Genomic DNA, 7,911 nt, shown 5'->3' with positions numbered 1-7,911 from the left:
TTGTCAGGCACTTTTCGTAATTATTGATTCTTTTCAAACCAAGAAGGAAATACCAGAAAAATGTTGCCAATAATACCGTGAGAATCGTGTGAGTATTTTTAACTTCAGCATCTTATTTTAAATAAAATTAGCTTGGCAGGAAACCAATTCTTTGTATTTTTTTCTTTGCATTTTCCTGTTGGAATAGACTAATCCCCTCTTCCTTTATATCAAATTTTAGCTATGATAGTCTTATGTGTTTGCAATTTATTTAATACTTTATTTAGGTACATTTAAAAATTCAAATTAAAAAGTGGGGTTTTTAAGTGCACTGGGTTTTTTAAAAATATTTTTAATGATTCTTCAGCTGCAGGAGTTTGAAGAAAAATCAAATATGGTGAAAGATGCATTTTTCAGCTGAAGGCACAGACTGAGTGAACAGTGTCAGACCCTGATCCTTCAAAGGTTGCATATGTGATTTTTCACTTTAGACACAGCCCTGCTCTCTGCTAATGGAATTTAGGTAGCTTTGACATTCCTGTCTTCCAGAAGTGGCTCTAATTGAAACAAAACACAAAGCATTTAGCAGCCTGTGCTGGTGGGTTAACACAGGGAGATGGTTCTGTTTCCATCCCAGTGTTGAAGGATGGGCGTCATCCTGAACACCTCACCAGGAATAGAAAGCAGGGACAGCAAGGATTTATTCCCTGAACAAAGGGGCAAACTAGAACAACCAAAAATTCAGCCTAATCCAAAATTTATCTGCCTTTCTCCCTGCTTGGGGATGAGCTGTATCCAGGACCCGCTGGCCTCTGGTGATTTCCACGGCAGTGCTGGACATCCTTGCTTCCTTCCGTGTCTCTGCCCTCATAATTTCTGAAATTATGAAATAATTCTCCTTACAGCTGCTGAGTCCTGTGCCTTGAATGCAGGAGACTTAAAATGTATCAGCAATCAACCTTTTTGAAAGGTAGGTAAAGCTGCCTTCTTTCACTCTATAGCAAATTTCAGACTTTAACTCAGATAAATAGCCACAAAACTAATAATCACCAGAAAATAATATGATGGCTCATTTTTTTGATTTTATTGATTTTTGCCTGCTTAATTTAATTTGTCTGCTATTATTATTCAGTAAGGAAAGGCAAATTGAGCCACAGGAAATGGCAGCACTGTAGAGTCGTCCTAAAATCATCAGAGTTTGGATCAGTTCTTTCCTCACTGACAGGATAATTTTTCTTGCTGCCAGCAGTTGCAAAAGAATTTAATTTTATTGATTCTTTATTCATCCATTGATATTGTTTGTACAGTCCAAGTGAATCTCTGGTGAATTTACTTTTTACCAGGCAATACCACATCACCAGTTTTCCCTGTGATGGGTTTATTCCCTTTGATACAGATAAAACAAACTCCACCTGCATGTTAAAAAATAATAAGTAGATTTTTCTCAACATGAGAAAAGTTTTTCCACCAGCTGTGCATGTTCTTGGTATTGGAATGTCACCAAGCCAGATAAAGATTGATGGAAAATATACAAAATATACTGTCCACTCCCAAATTCCAGCCAGATGAACTCTCCAAAAGTCACAAAGGTATAGATAAAAATTGTTGGCCTTTTATATGAAGTTGAAAGGACTGACTGGTAACTCCTGGTGCTGCAGGAGCTGCTCATTGCCTGCCTGAACTTTCATCTATTTTCCCTTTTTTCCTGACAAAATGGGAGCCAATTTCAGTTTGGGAGCCAATGTCAGTCCGTTTGAGCAGCTCTTCCACAGCTGGTTTAGGTCAGTTGAAGCAAAAAATGTGTTGTTAACTATAAGCTGGTCTTCCTTGGGAATTTTATATAAGTAGCTCATTCCTTAATTTGCATAAATAAGCTAATAAAATAATTCCTGGAATTCTAGATTTCAATATAAACACTTCTAATAAGTTGTGGACAGACAGCAGAGCTTCAGGTTGAATCATCCTTCTACTGGAATCCTAACACTAAGATATAAATAATCACATAGAGGAAAAGCAGAATTCTTTAATACTTTCTCTTACAAAATGGGCTTAGGAGCTACACAATGTAAGAGTCAAAAATATCTAAACTTACAGGAAATGGAAGAAGAGAATTCATTGGAAGAAAGTATAGAAACATCTTGTCTGTGCCATTGTTGAGTAAATTCTCACTTACCCTGTTGAATTCAGTAGACTTCAAACTACCCTGTAATTATTTGCCATTTTCATTATACTTTTAATAAAAAAATCTATTTAAGGTTGTTTTTTTGAAATATTTTCTTCCCACTCTTTGTTTTGTACTGGACAGACACATGAAAGATAAGCAGCTAGAATGCCAAGAAAATATTTTAATTCAGAACATCTTTAAAAATATTGGAAGTGCCTAGGTACTCTGAACCCATTTCTAGTCACTATTCTTCTTTTTCAGTCCATACTGTCCCACAAAATCCTGCCTTGTTGTTTTAAAGGGGTTGGGGCATAACACTGATTTTTAAAGTGGAGTGGAAATGGGGTTTTATGTTGTTGTGTTTTGAGGTTTTTTTATTGTAAACTTATAAAGTGAATTCTTTATATATGGTAATTTACCTGTCTCCATATTACAGCCTGCAAACTCTGGAAAAATCCTTGACTCCCTTTATTTTTCTCTATTTTATCACCTCAGCTAGCACCTGGTGAGATCTTGCAGCAATTCTTGCTTTATGAAAACCAGCTCTGAGATGTGTCAGCTCTGATATGTGGACCACCATCCTCACATCCCAAACCACAGAAATCTGACAAATTCATCAGTGTATAAAGACATTGGGAGGAGAATTCCCTGAGTACCAGGGAAAACCTGAGCATGATTACAACTTCAAGGGGTACCTGAGACTTAAAGGCAGCCTAAAATTGATTTTTGTTACCCCAGCAAAGGAGAATAATTTCAATGAATATGTAAAATGCAAACACCATGACATCTGCAAGCAGGAGCTGTGCGAGTTTCTCAAATTAGTTTAGACTTTACATATTCCACCCCCACCTTCTGTTTAACAAATGTATGCATAGATGACAGAAAAAAAATGAAGTATACAGGAAAAAAAACCCCAAACCATGGGAATGAACTAATTCTTCTGTCAGTCAAGTAGTTATAAAACAAGCCAAGCATATACTGAAGGTGAATGTTAATGACTAAGGAGGCAGACAGATGGTCCGACATTTCTTTAGGTAGTTCATCATCCTTTATTATTCAGAGAAAATGGTCTTTGATAAATGCATTCACTGTAAAAATGATATTCAGGAAACATATGGGTCACCTTGTGGTTGTGGTCAAGAAGAGCACATTTGATAGATTTCTGACACTTTATGATTTTATTTCAAATACATGGTGGGGGGTTGTTATTTTGGTGGTGGTGGTGCTGTGTTTGTTTTGTTTTATCACAGTTTATCACCATTAAACTCCATGATTGTTTCCTGCATTTAAAAGAGCAGTGTCATTCCCCAGGAACCTTTATTTGTATTGAAGTCTGATGTTCCCTCCACAGTGTTATTTCCTCACTAACACAATTTCTGAGACTCCAGATCACTGCTGCAGGCATTACCACCTTGGGGAAAATTCAGTGTGTTCTGGCTCTTCCAGGAAACCCTTCAGTGCCTCCCCGGGCTCAGCCAGCCCTCAGCACGTTCTCCAGGAGTAGGAGGAACCTTTTTCTTCTGTGCTGGAGAACAGTTAGGAAAAGCTTTGTGCCTGGCTGAAGGAAACTGAAAATTCACTGGCTGAACAGCAGCTGCTGATGCTGATAAGAGCAAGGCTTTTCTCTGTAGGCAGGAATATATTGGTGTGTCAGGAAGGGAATGCAGCTTTTCCCATCACAGTTTTCCTTGCAATCCTCACCGTGGCTGAGTTCTGGCTGCAGGTTTGGACAGGAATCATTCCATGGCACCTTTTTTCTTTTCTTGACACAAATTTTGAGGTGCAGAGGTTAGCAGTGACCCATTGGGTAGATCAGCCCCTCATTGCTGCAGCTGTGTGGAAATCATCCTTCCAGCACTTCCAGGAGGAAGTTTTGCATGTTCTGTGAGTTCCAAAATACAGGAGCAACAATTGAATAGAGGATTTGGATTTATGCAGAGGGAAACCAAGTCAGCTTTTTAACAAACTCCTTTCACCGCAGGAGATAGTTCTGGCCCATGTAATTATGCAAATGGAAATTCAGTTTCTCAGGACTGTATTACCAGTATTGCTTCAAAGACTTGCACAGAATTCTCGCCTATCTTCTTTTTAATTGATTCTTTTTCTTTGTTGCACAAGTGAAAATGAAATATTTAAATACATTATGAAAATCTGGAGAAAATAAATGAGCCCAGATCCATTTGCAAATGCTGCCTGTTGGAGCTGGAGACTGCTTAGCCTAAAGTAAGGAGATAGACATTTTTTCTTTTTCCCCTCCTGTCTTGCAACCATGCATTTGCAGAAAATTTCTGTGGAATTCAAGTGAAAATAGCATTACATGTATTTTAAATCACATCAAACTCTTTAGCAGATGTCTAGGTGGTACCATTTTAATATGTATTTAAAAATAACTATTGTAAAAGGAAATTTTCTCATAAAACTTTTCACTTGGAATAATTATTTTTTAGCACTTCAAAGGATTTTATGTAAACCTATAAGGGTCACACAGCTCAAATATTTTATGCCCTTCAAAAGTTTCCTTTGTGAAATTAGCCTGGAAATGGAAGGATGGCACATAGCACTCTCCTTGGAAACTTTGAAATTGTGTCCTAATACATGTGAAGTTCAAGGCACATGAATTATTCCCTCTTTCCATAAGAAAATAAGTCTAATTGAGAATATCAGCCCATTGGAGTCTGTCTAATGTAATGAAATTAGATAAATAGAGGTGTTAAGATTTTTTAATTGATTAAATTTTATTTTTTTACAAATTATATTAATATTGAATCTTCCCTTTTCCCATTTTTTCAGCCAATTGGACTTTCCTTGGGCTCATTAGGAAGAGACTTGACAGCAGCACTTGAGTACAGGAATATTTCATGTATTGGGGCTGAAGGTACTTCCCTACCCACTGACTCTTTCTCTGCATTAGTATTAGAGAGATGCACGAATGTCTGCTCAAAGTGGACTTATCTCTGGGACTGGCTTTTAATTTTTAGCCTTTTATTTAATTTCTGCATAATTTCCTTTTGAAAGTGAATTCTTTGAAGTAGCTTCCAACATCCCATGGAAGTGGATGTATTTATAACTTCAGCTCTCATTCCCAAGGGGTGATGGCAACTATAATTATGAGTGCAGGTCAGAGCTTACAACATTTCCCAATAGTTTTGTGTGTTAAAAAGTCATAAAACAGCTTCACATTTCCATTTTTATTGTATGAGCAAATCTTTCTGCAGTGCAGGACAGCTTTTGGCAATCAACCTGTCTCATGATCTCAGTCAAGAATTGGATTTCTGAACAATCTTAAAGGGCAGGACCACAATGTTAACTCAGGGCAAAAGCAGTGTTTTGCTGTCATGAAGAATAATGGAATTGTCCTGCCATTGAGACTGAGATGACTGAAGCCTCTCTCCTGTTTTCTCTTTTGGTAACCTATTTTTGACTAATATAGCTCTGTATTGAAGACAACCATTAATAGTAAAATTAATTTTCTTTACTATTTAATGATGTAAAAATAAATTATCTTTAAAAAATGCTTAAGCTCCCTCTTTAGTCAAAGAAGAATTATTCACACCTCCAGAGCATGAATCATCTCACCTAGAAAAACACCTATGCCAGTGTTCTCCATTAATTCCTTAGAGAAACTAGATGAATAACAGGAACTAGGATGCTCCAGTCAGGTGAAGGCAATCACTCCTAAATTAACAGATCTCTGATTTGCATAATGCTACAGATAAGTTACTAAAGATTAATACCCTGTCCCCTCTCTACAAGGATTGTATCAACCCATCTTCACCTTGAGAGATTGGCATTTTACTGTGGTTAAGAACCAAACAAGATGAAGAAATGTGATGCAAGTTTCTGGCCTGAGAGATTTAAAAATAATAGAGTGAGTAAGAAAGAAGTTATTTAACATGAACATGAGATCAGTGAATGAGCCATTGGCTTCTGGGTCCTTTTTCCTCCCTGCCTTTTTATTCCTGCACTCCTTTGTCTCTTTCGTCTCCAAAGCATGAGATTTTCAGCACAGTGAATCATCTGTACTTAGGCTCTTCTTGGCTTTTAATCAATCATCCCATTTTCATTTATTAGTCCAGGTTCCATTGACACTGCATAGCAGAAAGCCTTCCCCAATGAGCTTGTAATAAAACCAGGGGAGCTGTAGATAATCAGTCCTTGTTCGAGGGGTAGTCACTGTACCCAGGAATTGCACTAAAAAAAGTAATTATAGCCCAAACTGTGAAACTCTCAAAGGCTTTTATAAACACCCTATTCTGCATGCACATTTCAATTTACAAGGTTCATTTGAATCGGTGACAGAAAGAAAAATGCGTAACATGGGTGACAGACAACCAATATTCCAGATTTACACATTCACTTAATTCTTTAAAATCGCCCTTCAGTGACACCATCCACTTCTTTGTGATCTAATTCATTGGTATCGTATTTTTGATGGAAAGACAGTTTGATACTCTTGCTTTCACCCTGCATAGGATTCTCCCTCTGTCTCACTCTCCCTGTTTCAGTTTCACACCAATACACAGTAGAAAGCTGAGTGAGGAAAGCACAAAACTCAAGCCTCATGAATGACATGACTGGAAATGCTTTCAGTGTTGGAGATCCAGTAACTGATGGCAGAAGATTTTCTGGTGGGCTGCTCTGCAGCACTGAGAACACAGCCTTTGCCATATTCATTATATGGGAATAAATGCATGGCCTGGAAATGCATCCTCTTACCCACCATTTGGTTATTGGTACGTTCAAACAAGATTTAGAAGCCAAAACCTGCCTCCCATTTAAAGAAAAATGCATGTACCACTTCAAGTAAACAACATGTTAAAAAGCATCGCTGCCAGTCTCAATTGGCAAACATCCCCAGCCAGTGACTACTAAATATCACTAAAAAAATATGGTCAGTGGGAAGTATGCAAAATAATACTTTATGGTAGCACCTAGGAGTGCCAGACTTCAATCTGAAGGCAATTTGCCCAGGCAGTCTAAGCACAGACAACAGAAAAATACCTGTCTGGGAGGGTTTACAGACTGCAGGGAAGGCAAAAACCCAGGCAGGGAGCAGAGTGAGAACCAAAAAAAATAACATCAGTCAGCAGAGTGAGTGATGATTTAGGCACAATTTTCTGACCTCTGGGCTTGGTGGCTCTAAGTCTCAAACTGGACTCAAAATGGAGAATTTCCACTGCAAACTGCAACCAGGTGCTGAGAACCTTGGCTCTGTGAGCTGTAAAACATCCAGAACACATCCACAAGCACTTCTCAGACAGAGAAAGTTCAACACTGGTGTGATAATTCACAATTTATTAAGATAATGGTAAAAGATAAGTTAATTATACTGTTAAACATTATTATTGTGAACCAGTGGTTCACAACACAATCACTTTTCATGGTTTAAACACTTTCTGGTAATTCTTACACAGATTTCAGCAGCATCCATTGGCCTCAAGTGTCATCAGGACAGACTCAATAGAGGCACTGCACAATAATTAATGGGTCCCTGCTCTGAACTCTATAGAGAAGACATCACATGTCCTAGCTGGAAGGAGGAGAGAACCAGAATTTGATGAAGAGCCACATGGTTGAAATACAGTTGAGGAATATTAGAGCAAAAATGGTTTTCTTGATGTCTATTAGGCTTTTTGGTATAACATGATTCTGCTGCACATCTGGATGGCTTTAAAGATAAGTGTATAATTAATACAATTATTTATTATAGTTTTGAGCTAAATGATACATGTTAACATGTGAAAACTAAATTGACTAATGTTTACATA

This window comes from Poecile atricapillus, chromosome 17, assembly GCF_030490865.1.
Source record: "Poecile atricapillus isolate bPoeAtr1 chromosome 17, bPoeAtr1.hap1, whole genome shotgun sequence".
In the NCBI taxonomy this organism is placed as follows: domain Eukaryota; kingdom Metazoa; phylum Chordata; class Aves; order Passeriformes; family Paridae; genus Poecile; species Poecile atricapillus.
The sequence above is the reverse complement of the archived record's forward strand: the minus strand, read 5'-3'. Positions refer to the sequence as shown.